Source organism: Bos taurus, chromosome 15, assembly GCF_002263795.3.
Source record: "Bos taurus isolate L1 Dominette 01449 registration number 42190680 breed Hereford chromosome 15, ARS-UCD2.0, whole genome shotgun sequence".
NCBI classification, from domain to species: domain Eukaryota; kingdom Metazoa; phylum Chordata; class Mammalia; order Artiodactyla; family Bovidae; genus Bos; species Bos taurus.
This window is the reverse complement of record NC_037342.1, coordinates 72,246,124-72,260,522: the sequence shown is the minus strand read 5'-3', so window position 1 is coordinate 72,260,522 and position 14,399 is coordinate 72,246,124.

Sequence of the window (14,399 nt, the reverse complement as noted above, 5' to 3'; positions counted from 1 at the left end):
AGTTTGGCACTTTGTAAAGGTTTACTAAAAGGCAGGGGATAAGTTTACGGTGGGAGAAACTAACTTGATCTCTGTAAATGGAGACTGACCAACAATAGGGCTCTGGTAAGATGACAAGAATCTAAGAGAAATGTGCAGCTTTGCCAGAGTAGAAAAAAACAGTCAAGATATTGACATGCAATTAGGTCTCTTACCTGCCACTAAAATTAGGTGCCTTTTCAAAACTCTAGACCATGGCATAAGTGGCTAAATACCCTGTATAGCTGTCAATCTGTCATATTAGAGTCTTCATTCAGAGCCTTCTATGCTCAGTTAATTCGGAAGAATTCTTGTTCCAATATATTAAGGTGAAAAACATGCATTCCTAATGTCTGAAAATTCACCCACTTCTATGCACAGTTTTTGGATACCTATCACTGTTACCTATAGATTTTCAGCCCTTATATACACATTAGATATGATAGCTAGTTTTAACTGGGATTAGCCTGGGGCTTCCCTGGTATCTCAGCTGGTAAAGAATTTGCCTGCAATGCGAGAGACCCTGGTTTCATTTCTAGGTCGGGGAGATCCCCTGGAGAAGGGATAGGCTACCCACTCCAGTATTCTTAGGCTTCCCTCATGGCTCAGATGGTAAAAAATTCACCTGCAATGAGCAAGACCTGGGTTTGATCCGTGGGTTGGGACGATCTCCTGGAGAAGGGCATGCAACCCAGTCCAGTATTCTTGCCTGAAGAATCCCATGGACAGAGGAGCCTGGTGGGCTACCACCCTTGGGGTTGCAAAGAGTTGGACACGACTGAACAAATAACCATAGCACATAGCACACAGTCCTGGGATAGAGTAAAGGATTAGCTCAGAAGGTGGATGTTGGAAGGACATTTGCAGCAAATGTGGCATAGGATCTTGGTAAGAGATAATGTGATTTACTGTTTATATCTGACTTTAATCACTTTTAATTATGTGACTTCAGCTGTTGTTTAACCTCCCCGAGCCTCAGTGATCTCAGCACATTTTATAACACAGCTCTGGGTGTCATAAGATGTAATAGCCCCCTCTCAGGATTACCATCAGGATCAAACAAGATGATAATAAATGTGGAAGCAAATGAATTTCAACTGGAAGTAGTATATGTACAAATATTAGTCTTTCTGAGATATTAATTTAGTCAACATATATTTTTGTCTACCAGGTGTCAGTTTTTGTAATAAGAGCTAGAAGTACAAAGCTAAGACTCCATGTCTGCCTTCAAAGATAAAAACAAAATCATTAGTAAAGTACTCCAAAATTCAAAGCTAGTCCCAGAAACTTCACTTCAAGGCGTCATAAACAGTGAGAGGAGTGACACAATATGTTTAATCACTCCTTTCATCGCTTCACCTTTTGGAAGGAGTAAGTGCTCAAAGGGAGTGCCTACTTCTTCCTAAGGTATCAGTTTTCCCCATTTTTTTTTCATTTCTATGTGCAGACCTCATCAGTATAGACATCGTTCTTATTGTTGCTGTGAAGCGAGATAAGGCCAATAAGACTTTGCTCACTGTCGTCTTCTGAAACATCAACCACGACTAACCTTTAGAATTGTCAGATACATCTCTCCTCTGCTCAAACCTCTGGTGACTGCCCATTGTACTTAGAACAAAAGCCACCGGACTCACTGTGACCCTGTCTCAGGTCTCAGCTCCAGCCTCCCTACCCTGTGCCCCATGCCCCAGACACAGTGCCCCTCCCCACCCCACTTCCCCATCCTACAAGGTTGCCCTGATCCTCCGCCTGTCAGGAACGCCAACTCTGAAGCACCCACAAGGTTCTCTTCTTCACTTTCCCCAGGTATCTTCAAATAGTCCATTCTCAGAGAGGTCCTCCATGCCCCTCACTTAAAATAGCACAGTACTTTCTCCAGGGCGTCCCAAGTGGTGCTAGTGGTAAAGAACCCACCTGCCAATGCAGGAGACAGAGACACAGGTTCGATCCCTGGGTTGGGAAGATCCCCTGGAAAAGGGCTTGGCAACCCACTCCAGTATTCTTGCCTGGAGAATTTCATGGACAGAGGAGCCTGGCAGGCTATAGTCCATGGGTTGCAAAAAGTCAGATATGACTGAAGGAACTTAGCACATACCACAGGCACTTTCTCCCCCTTTGAACTCTTTTCTCTTATACCAATCATTGATATTTTATTCCATTATTATTTGTTTAATGTTGCCTCCTCCATGCAATGCCCCTGTAACTTACCATTACCACTCATGCTGCATTTGGGGATGAGGTCACAGAAGTCAGTTATCCATCATCTTTGGAAAAGGAGTGCTGGAAAATTATCTCTGAAAAATAATCTAGCCTTCTTATTTTGAATACAGTTTTGTAACTGATAGAAAAAAAAAAAAAGAAAGAAAGTGACTTTGAAGGCACTTTGTAGTTTTCTAGATGTAAGGACTTTTGTGCTCCTGGATCCCAAACAGTCTTTATTTCAATGTCATCTTCCCACTTGTAATCTGTAGAAAGTATTTCCTCCTGTAGTCAGGAGCTTCTAGTCTGCTTCTTTAAAACTGGAAGGAAAGAGAACAAATATTTATTGTATTCCAGCTAACAGTTAGATACCTAACTTACATATGTTTGTAAAATTTGCAATTTCCATTGTGGTTTAGTCACTAAGTCATGTCCAACTCTTGTGACCCCACAGACTGAAGCTTGCCAGGACCTCCTTGCCAGGTCCATGGAATTTCCCAAGGAAGCATACTGGAATGGGTTGCTATTTCCTCCTCCAGGGGATCTTCCCAACCCAGGAACTGAACCTGTCTCTCTTGCATTGCAGGTGGATTCTTTACTGCTGAGCTAGCAGGGAAGCCCCAAATTCACAATAGTCCAAGGTTATGGGTAAGATGATGTCGGTTTTACAAATGAGGAAACTGAGGTTCAAATACATCTAGTAAGTTGTACAAATGTTGGGTAAAGATTTGGAATCCACCTCTGTGTGACTCCAAAAAACACGACTTTTGAAATTATTCTTCATTTTCTCCCTTTTCTGTGCTTCAGAATCATCACACAGTTCTGACAAGCCTCAAATAAATTATTAAAATGCTAGGCTTGAAGTTGGCACTCTACTATCCCCTATTTAAACACTGAACCTGAGCAATTCTGGACGCTAATGGGACTGAGGCCTTCATGCTTTAAATAACCCTGCATCAACAAAACCTGGCAAGAAGAGGAGATCATGCTTTATTTCCCACGATAGGATTATGTTTATATTTAATGTTGATGCATCAGTTAAGTGCTCACTTTGAAAATCAATATAACACTGTGTGCTTGGCTGGCTCAATACCCCTCAGTCAACATTAATAAAAAACACCAACGAAACAATGCACTGTGTCTTTTTATTTCTTTCTGTCCCTGGATCCCCAGGGCTTTTACAACAATTAATCAATCAGACTTATCCCTTCTACACAGTACCACACATTTAGTTCATTTAATAAGTTGGTAAACTGAGGCGATCTGGCAAATGAAAAGATCCACCCATGTGCCTCCGGCCCCCACAGGAAAAATTGATAGCTCTCAGTGAATGCTAATATTGCTCATACAGGGAACAGAAGTCAGCTCTAGCAGGAGAGCTCTTTTCTCTTCTTCCCTTTAAGATCATGATCGCAGAGGCAGTAACATAAAGGAACACCATAGGTCAGTAAGCATGTGCTTTAATAAACAGTCCTCTGCTATCCCAACAGAAAACAAGCTTCAGCTACTACAGTCACAACAACAGAAGCTCCCTTGAACACCAACCAGAACTGGGTTTCTCTCTAAGACAAGTTGAGGTCAGCACAACTATTTAGTAAGGTTACTTTGCTGTTTTCTCCATGAAGTCTAAATTAGAGTAGTGGTATCCAGTTTTTCTGGCATCAGGGACCAGTTCTGTGGAAGACAATTTTCCAATAGATGGGAGGTGGGAAGGGGGTGATTTTGAGATGATACAAGTGCATTACATTTATTGTACACTTTATTATTATTTATTACCTTTCAACTCCGTTCAGATCATCAGGCATTAGATCCCAGCGGTTGGGGACCCCTGGGTAGAGAATGAAGGCTGAAAAACGTGCATTGGGGTGCTTTGCACTGTGTATCGTGTGGGTGATTCAGAACCTGTCCTGTTAGTCACCGTGCTTCCTGGGTTAGGACCCTACTGATTTTAAACTGCATCACCTATTGATAACAGGTTAGAGCAGAGACTTACATGGTGGCTCAGACAGTAACGAATCTACCTGCAATGCAGGAGACCCAGGTTCAATCCCTGAGTTGGGATGATCCCTTGGAAAGGGGAATGTGTACCCACTCCAGTATTCTCGCCTTGGAAATCCCATGGACAGAGGAGCCTGGCAAGCTACAGTCTGTGGGGTCACAAAGAGTCAGACACAACTAAGCAAAGAACACTTTGACTTTTTCAGAGCAGAGACAATAGAAAGGCCTAGAGGAACACTACCTCTTTAAATGAAGATATTGACCATCAGATGCCTAGTTAAAAAATTTTTCTTTTTAATCCATGGATCTTAAAATCTAAGAAATTTTGTATCAATGCCTAACACTTCAACATTCAGAAAACTAAGATCATGGCATCTGGTCCCATCACTTCGTGGGAAATAGATGGGGAAACAGTGGAAACAGTGTCAGACTTTATGTTTTTAGGCTCTAAAATCACTGTAGATGGTGACTGCAGCCATGAAATTAAAAGATGCTTACTCCTAGGAAGGAAAGTTATGACCAACCTAGATAGCATATTAAAAAGCAGAGACATTATTTTGCCAACAAAGGTCCATCTAGTCAAGGCTATGGTTTTTCCAGTGTTCATGTATGGATGTGAGAGTTGGACTATAAAGAAAGCTGAGCACTGAAGAACAATGCTTTTGAACTGTGGTGTTGGAGAAGACTCTTGAGAGCCCCTTGGACTGCAAGGAGATCCAACCAGTCCATCCTAAAGGAAATCAGTCCTGAGCGTTCATTGGAAGGACTGATGCTGAAGCTGAAATTCTGATCCTTTGGCCACCTGATGCAAAAAACTGACTCATTTGAAAAGATCCTAATTATGGGAAAGATTGAAGGCAGGAGGAGAAGGGGATGACAGAGGATGAGACAGTTGGATGACATTACTGACTCAGTGGACATGAGTTTGGGTAAACTCCGGGAGTTGGTGATGGACAGGGAGGCCAGGCATGCTGCAGTCCATAGGGTCGCAAGGAGTCAGACACGAAGAGTCAAACACGACTGAGTGACTGAACTGAACTGAACTGAACTTAGTAGAAACTCTTGAAGAAATAGTAACTTTATCTTTTATTATTCTTGAATTTCAGTACCTCTATAAAGAGTCATTTTACCTTTTTTATTCATATTATCCTGCAAACATTTACTGAATATTTACTAAATGCTTGATGCTACACAAACACCATTTAATCCCTATACCAACTCTGTTTGGTAAATTCTTTTATCTTCATTTTGCAGGTAGGGAAAATGGGGCTTCCATAGAACAAGGAATGCGCTGATTATCACGTAGTCAGTAAGTGACAGATCAAATATGTAAATCTAGACATGAGGCTTCTAAAATCCTCACCAGAACTCTGCACCAGTTAAAATTTCTGGATTGCAAGCAACAGAAACTGGCTATTGTTTATATAAGCAGAAACTTATCTTCTGGTTGATATGGAGATGACTCTAAAGGAAGGCTTGAGAACCAGAGGAACCCTGGGCATTCAAGTTGAAGAAATTCTTGGGCAGTGTCTATGGTTTCTACCATTGCTATGAAACTATCCCAAATATTTTCAGCCTTTTGGTGGCTGCAAACAAGTTTCAGAGAAAAAGCTGCCAATTCCCTGAGCTTGGGCTACCTTCCCACATCTTAGTTATTGATGGGCAGTGTGCCGTACATGATGGTCCTTCCAAACCGAATCCAATGGTAGGATGCAAGTGACAGGCAAAGCAAATAGTATGTTGTCACTAAAAGAAGAGAGAATGGATAGTTTCATTGTATAGTAAACAACAAATGGCCATTAATTTTTTGTTGTTGTTCTTTTTGGAAAAAAGCAGCAGACTCACAGATACAGAGAATAGACTAGTGTTTACCAGTGGGGAGAGGGGGAAGTAGGGGGTAATTTAAGGTAGGGGAGTAAGAAACACAAAGTATTAGGTATAAAATAAGACACAAAGATATATTGTTAAACATGGGAAATATAGCCAATATTTTATAATAAACTGTAAACAGAGTATAATTTTACAAATTGGAAATCACTGTATTATATACCTGTAACTTATATAATATTGTACAACAACTACCTTCCAATTAAAAAAACGTTGTCAAAAGATGTGTCTTTTAAAGATAACAAAATTATATTTTGTGAGAGTAAGAAGATACAGATTTTAATTAGAACAAAAAAGATGTGGGATATTTTATTCATAAGTCTTTGTTCCGTGTTGATTTACAAACACCTCTCAAGGCTGGCCTTCCTGCCACAGTTTGGACTTTCTTCTTTATTTAATGTCATCTTTCTGCTTTTTAGTTTGTGCTTGGATGACATAGTAGGATTGACTGTCATCATAACATATCCAAGTTGCTCTTTAGTTACCCCTTTAACTCACTTTTTTTTTTACTAATTAATTATTGATGATCTACTAGGTGCTAAGCAGTGTACTTTGTTGTGAACACATTTAATTGCTATGCTTTTAAAGTTTGTATTCTAGAGACATTGACTAAGAAAACCTTAAGTAAATATGTAATTTTAAATTTAATTATTAAATTGACTATACCAGGTCAGAGCTAAATTAATATTATTAGGGCATATCATTCTATTACCATGTAGTTTGAATATTAGAATTTTTTCTTCCCTTCAATTAAAAATTTCCATGTTTTTAATAGCCCACCGACACTAATTTTTAACCCCTGGAGCAGATTATATAAATATGTCACTCATCCAGATAAAGATGTTTGACAGGAAAGACTATCAGCAAGTTGTAGGTTCCTCCAGAGTCATAGTTTATAAAAACATATACATTTAAGCAAGTGAAATGTAACATTAAATTGTTTCCTAAACAAAACCATTGGCATTTAATTCAAGTCCAGTGCCTAAAATGTATTACCATCTTTCATGAAATGTTTTGTCAAACTTTTGACTAGATGACCTGTTGAGGGCCCCTGAAATGCTAAATTCATTTTACAAATTGGAAAATCAGGATATTGAATCAATTGACCTTTAATATCTCTTCAAGTTTCAGAATTCTATGTTTCATTATCATTATTTATGTAATGGAGTAACTTAGCAAACTAAAGTCCATTGAGACCATATATATGGTACAAGAAAACGCCTTAATCTTACAAGCCAAGCCAATAGAATGCAAGAGCTGTGTAAGTAAGTCATTTAATCTATCTCTTCATTTAGCAATTATTTCTTAAGTCCTGGATGTTTGCAGAGTTTCTTAGGACACAGAGACTGATGCCTTACACATAATACTAAGAAAGGATCATTTCGAAGGAATGAAGCTATTCATTAGTCCATATCCAAATACCAGGTATCAGGAGAGATTTGTATTTCACTTAGATGTGAATATCCAGTCTAGAGATACTCGCTTTCTATTTGTTCTGGTGATCTTGATGAATGTTGCTAATTGTTTTATGGCTCTTATCTGCTGAGATTGCCCAATCAGTCTTCATAAATGCCTTAGGGGTGACAATCCCTTCTTTTCTTTAAAAGGACACTATAAAATGGAAGGATCAGACTATATATATTTTTTGTGTTCTTGACTTGAGACTGATAACTAGTGGGGTAAGAACATCAATGTAATTTATGACATCAAAGAAGAATTAGAATTTCTTCTAGTAAAGATGGCAACTTGTTTTTAAAAAGGAATAATGAGAGTAGAGAAACTTTTCTTCTTTAAGAATAGGACCTTTAGCCATAGTATCCAATATTTTTTGCAGTTTCTCTAATACAATCTAGTAAGACAGATTTTTCTTCCTCCTAGAGTTTAGAATGAAACCTTGTCCCTAAGTACAGTATTATTTTCTCCTTGAAAAAATGGTTACAAATCCTATTTCTAACTGCTTGGTTAGTCTTAATAATTACATATTAGCTAAGGTTTTAATACATGAATAATCTACAAAATAAGAAACTCTACTTATCATCAGGTCTATGCACCCAATGCTTATGTTGATATCAGAACCAAGGATGGAACCCTGGAGTCCTGGATTCTAGCCATTCTCTTCTTGTTAAACCATCTTGGCTCTGATGTGAGTGTAAGATGTTGGGCAGATGTTATCAAATATGCTTCAATGAGAGGGGATCATAAAGCTCTTAAGTCATTTATCCTTCTAAATGTCAAGTAACTAAATTGATATTCCCATCTGCTGAAAACCTTACTGAGGAGAAAGGAAAATGAGGAATGGAAATTCTAATTTTCTTTCAGAATGACTTCAGTGCGTTATCATGCCAGGGACATCTATTTTTGATGCTTCGAGTTTAGAAAAGAGAGGTGGATAACTTTAGTGGCTCTTTTAAATTTTATTTCTTTGAAATGCCAAATAATTATGTGCATTCTCTACACCCATGATTGAAAGCAACGGGGTTGTTCTCTAAAGAAAAAAGTGATAAAATGTTAGGTTAAAAATGGCAGCCGATCTGCCATTGTTGTGAGTTCTTTACATACATGCCTTTCTGTCTTTTTTGTGATCACAGCTGAAGACTTTTTCCTTGCCTCTGCCCTCCCTACCAGCATGACCTCAATTTTCATCCCTGGATGTGAGTTCTACACTCTATTAACCATTCTCCAAGTTTATGCAACAAATAGTTTAGAAATGTAGACGTGTCCAGCATTTTATGTCTACATATTTACATATTGTGTATCCTGCAAATAACATGTAATATGTAAGTGGTAAATGTTTGCACATTTATGTAATGCATTTAACTGCAAATTATATATTGCATGTTTATAGCATTAAAAGAAAAGAAAGCAAATCTCTGAGACCATTATTGCTGGTCTCTAAGAAAGTACTTATTGCTAATATACATTAATTGCTATAAGCCAAACATTACTTTGAATGATTAAGCTGTGTATTAATACTTCTTATCCCCTAAGACGATGAGGTAGCTAGGTAGTATTATTATTGCCATTTCACAGAAGAGGAAAATGAGACATGGAGCAGTTAAGAAAACTTGACAAGAACAGAACTCTTCAGCAGGAGAGCAGGAATTCCAGCTCGAACCTCCTGGCTCTAAATTTTCATATTGGTTTCCTGTTGCTTACTACAACGAAATATAAGAATTTAGTAGATTAAGCAGCACTATCATATTCTCTCACACTTCTGGAAGTCAGAAATCTGAAATGAGTCTCACTGTGAGACCCACACTGGGCTGAGATCACGGTGTTAGCGTTTCTCAAGGTTCAAATGTCTTTTCAAGGCTTTAATAGGTAATCCATTCTCTTTCCAGCTTCTAGAGGCCATTTGGGGCTTCCCAGAAGTAGTGGCACTTCTGGTAAAGAACCAGCCTGCCAATTCAGGAGACTTAAAAGACACAGATTCAATCCCTGGGTTGGGAAGATCCCCTGGAGGAGGGCATGGCAACCCACCCTGGTATTCTTGCCTAGAGAATCCCATGGACAGAGGAGCCTGGTGGGCTGCAGTTCACAGGGTGGCATAGAGTCGGACACAACTGAAGTGACTTAGCAGCAGCAGCAGCAGCAGCAGCAGCAGAAGCCATTTGCTTTCCCCGACTGTTGGTCCGCTCCATCCTTTTCGGCCATTGACAGCGATGTCAAGCTGAGTTTTTCTTACACAGCCATCTCTCTGGTTTTCTCTTCTTATTCCCTCTTACACTTTAAGGATTCTTATGATTCTATTGAGGGCTTCCCAGGTGGCGCTAGTGGTAAAGAACCCTCATGCCAGTACAGAAGACATAAGAGATGCAGGTTCTATCCCTGGGTTGGGAAGATACCCTGGAGGAGAGCATAGCAACCCACTCCTGTATTCTTGCCTGGAGAATCCCATGGGCAGGGGAGCCTGACAACCTACAGTTCATAGGATCACACAGAGTGTGACTGAAGTGACTTAGCATAGTGTAGCATGATTATATTGGGTTCACACATGTAAAGTGAAAGTGTTTGGTGCTCAGTTGTGTCCAACCCTTTGCGATCCCATGGACTGTAGCTCTCCAGGCTTCTCTGTTCATGGCATTCTCCAGGCACAAATACTGGAGTGAGTTGCCCTTCCCTTCTCCAGGGGACCTTCTTGATCCAAGGATCAAACCCGGGTCTCCTGCATTGCAGGCAGACTCTACCATCTGAGCCACTAGGGAAGCCCTCACACATCTAACCTAGGATACTCTGCCTATTTTAAAGCCAGCTTACTAGAACCTTAATTCCCCTTTGTCATGCATCATAATGTAGTCACAGGTCCCAAGGGTTAGACTTGGACATATTTGGGAGTGCCATTACTCTGCCTTCAGCAGTGCTATGGACTGAAGATTCGTGTCCTCTCAAAATTCATGTGTTGAAACCGGTTCCCAAATATGAGAGTATTTGGAGGTGGTACTTTTGGGAGGTGACAAAGTCACAAGGGTTCTGAATTGGTGCCCATATAAAAGAGACCCCAGAGTGCTCCCTTGCTATTTCTGCCATCTGAGAACATGAGGAATAGAGGGCTGCCATGAACCAGGAAGAGGGTGCTCATCAAACACTGTATCTGCAGCAACCTGACCTTGAACTTAGCCTCCAGAACTGTGACGATGTCTGCTGTTCATAAACCACTCATTCTATGGTGTTCTGTTATAGCAGCCAGAATGGGCAAAGACACACAGCTTTCACCACTATACCATACTGCCTTAATCCTTAACAATATTAACTACTTGTTATAGACGAAGTTAAGTTTTATTACATACATTACCCTTGGTCCTTGCTGAAAGCAAACAGCCTTCTCATCTATTAACAGATTGAAAAAAAAAAGACTCAGAGACTTGGGTCCTTTGGGTATAGTAAATATGAGATGTGAGGTAGGGTTTGAATCTAGATATGTCTGCTCCAAGGCTCTTGTTCTTTGTTATATTATATTTTGAGTAATGTATCTGTTCCTGTATTAGGATTTTTAGACAATAAATTTATTGTCCTTTTAAAAAGTGTAATTGTTCTCAGTCTTTCTAAAATGCGAGAGCCTATTCCTTGCTTTGGTAAGCATACTTGTCTGAAATTACCATGGAATACTCTAGTGCAATGCCCAGCATATGAAAGACCTTAGATAAGATTGGATTTTTTTCCCCAAATAAGACAGGCAACTACGCTGTGGTATCAAGACCACTGTCAAGGTCCATGAGGATCACGGACAGCAACGTGGAACCAGCTCTGAAAGGTCACATCCCTTATGCCATGCTCGTCCTGGTGTATCTTTTACAGGTTTTGTGTCTCCCCATCTGTAAAATGGGAATGAAAACATCTCAAAGGGTTGTGAGAATTATAGATGATGCCTTTAACGAAAACTGCCTGATGGAGAGTTGACTCTTAATATGCGTGTGTGCCCAGTTGTGTCTGATTCTTTGTGACCCCATGGACTATAGCCTGCCAGGCTCCTCTGTCCATGGGATTTCCCAGGCAAGAATACCGGAGTGGCTTGCCATCCCCTTCTCTAGGGGAATCTTCCCAACGCAGGGTTCAAACCATGTCTCCTGTGTCTCCTGCACTGGCAGGCAGATTCCTTACCACTTAGCAACCAGGGAAGCCACATTCACTTTCTTGCTGCCCCTCAAATACACAGGCCACCTCTGTCTCAGGGCCTTTGCACTTGCTTCTCCATCTGCCTACAGTGATCTTCTCCATATATCTTCACAGCTAGGTCCTTCATCTCTTCCTGTTTGTTGCTCAAATATCACATTGCTAAGGAGCCCTCACCCTATTTAAATCTCTATTTTCCAGAATGCTATCTTCTTCCTGCTTTTTACCCCCATACTACTTCATGTATTATCAACTCTTAAATAGCAGTGTTATGAGATTTAATGTTATATATGTGCTAGAAGAAAATAAAAAAAAAATTAAACTACAACATGTCCTTGACTAGAAAATTCATCCTGATTTCAGAGATAATTAAAATATGCAGAGTTGTATTTTGTTAATCCTGAAATGCACATTGTTTTGCTGCTTTAATATCTCTATTTATTTTGCTCGTGTTATATCTTCTTCCACTATGAGGTAAGTTCACTGATTTGGTGTGTGGATTTCTTTACGGTTTTATGCTGTTATTTCCCCCAGGATATAAATCAGTGTATGGAACATAGTTAATGCTTAATAAATATTTGTTTAAAAATGAATACCACTGATTCCCGGGGTCATTAGTCATAACTTTGCCCTCTAAATGTTCCCTGTAAAGAGTTAAATCATATAATAGGATTTTATGTAATATTTAAAAACTCATCATTTTCTTAAAGTGACTCAACCTTTGTTGTCTCTTTTGTTTATTATTCCTATGGATAACACGATGCAGAGAAGGAAAGTGCCTTAACCAAGACACGGCTATGGCCAAACAAGGATTCAGAGTCAGTCTTTTCTTTCCGATAGTAAAAAATGTTGCAAATTCCTGTGGACTACAAGTACTGGGAGCAGATTGTGTTGGTGAATTGATAGCTGTATTGAATCAACTGGGCCAGTCTGCCAGAGTGGGTGGATACCAGTGGGTTAAGGGGCATGTTTGACTGTGATCAGTTGTTATAAAAGTGTTGACCCTCGTACTTAGCATGTCACATAAAACTCGCCAGAGAATAGATGCGATATGGTGGCCATAAAAATCATCACATGGACCAAGGGAAAAAAAAAGTCAAAGCCTGCTAATGTGAAATAAGTTGCCAGAAGATGGGAAATTTAAAAACTTAAAAAATAAATAGGTGAATAGATAACATATATCCCTATATTACTGTATTTAAAACAAACATACATGAATCTATACTATGGTAAATAAGTATATATTCTATAATAAGATAATAATTTTTATGCTTAAATATTTCTAAAAAAATGACTCATAAAATTTTTTTAAATAGAATGATCTCTACAATCTTTTATATCACCCCATTTATCCATCAGTAACAATAATCATTAGCAATCAATTATTATATTTTTGCACACATATTCTTAACTCACTCAAATACATACAGTGTTACAGTTGTCTTGTGTTGAACAAAAATGATTTCTTAGGTTACACAGATTTTCATAAACTGTTTTATTCACCCAAATCAATCTTATTCCATGAGAACATGTACAAATTATACTTCTTTTTAAAGCTATAGCTTATTAAATAGTATAAGTGTATTATAATTAATCAGGCTACTGTATTTCATGTATGTGCGTTTTTCTCACTGTGTGTAATATATAACTATTCTATAAATATTTGTTAAATGTACACTCTCTGTTTCCCTCTTCTTGTTGTCCCATCCTCCCCAAAAGGAAAGTCACCTTTGTAGATGTATGTTTGACTTGAAAGCAAGTTTGCTTACTTTTTTAAACTATCATTTCTATACTTATATGTTTGTGTTTACACTGATAAAGCCTATTTCAAAACTCAAATAATAAAATATTAAACTTGGGAAACTCAGAAATGTTATCGAGTCTAACTTTCCACTTCACAGACCATTATACCTTTCTTATAACCTTCTTCCTTTACCTGAAAATGACCTTTGGGCCCTTCATCTGAAACCTCTTTACCATTTAAAACTCAACTTGTGACACCGCCTCCAAGAAGCTTTCTCTGATTGCCCCAACGAATTAAGATGTCCTTCTGGCGCTTAAAGAGCACCCTGTGCTTGCGGTGAGCAATGCATTTTTCACTTGCTATTTAATTATGGATGTGTTTTTCTATTTGCTCTGCTAGATTTATAACCTCTCTCATTGGAAGGAAGTCTGTCTTCTGCATTCACCTCTGTGTTTTCAATGCATAACATGATATATGTGTTGTTTTTTAGCTTCTAAGTCATGTCTGACTCACAAATTGAAACAATGATTAGATAAAATTGATATGCTGTATGTGCTGTGCTTAGTCACTCAGTCGTGTGTAACTCTTTGCGACCCCATGAACTGTAGCCCACCAGGCTCCTCTGTCCATGGGATTCTCCAGGCAAGAATACTGGAGTGGGTTGCTATTTCCTTCTCCGGAGGATCTTCCTGACCCAGGGATCAAACCCATGTCTCCCACATTGCAAGTGAATTCTTCACCACTGAGCCATGCATGTAGGAAGCCCCAACATGATATATAGAGAATACTAACACCTCTTTTTCAGTAGAATGACTGACAATGGATACATATGCTTCCTTCTTTTTTGACTTCTCCTTGGCGATTTGTGTGTGTGTGTGATATTTTAATCGACAATGGATGTATCTGGTACATCAGTTTGAGGAGCAGAATGCTGTTGGAAGGA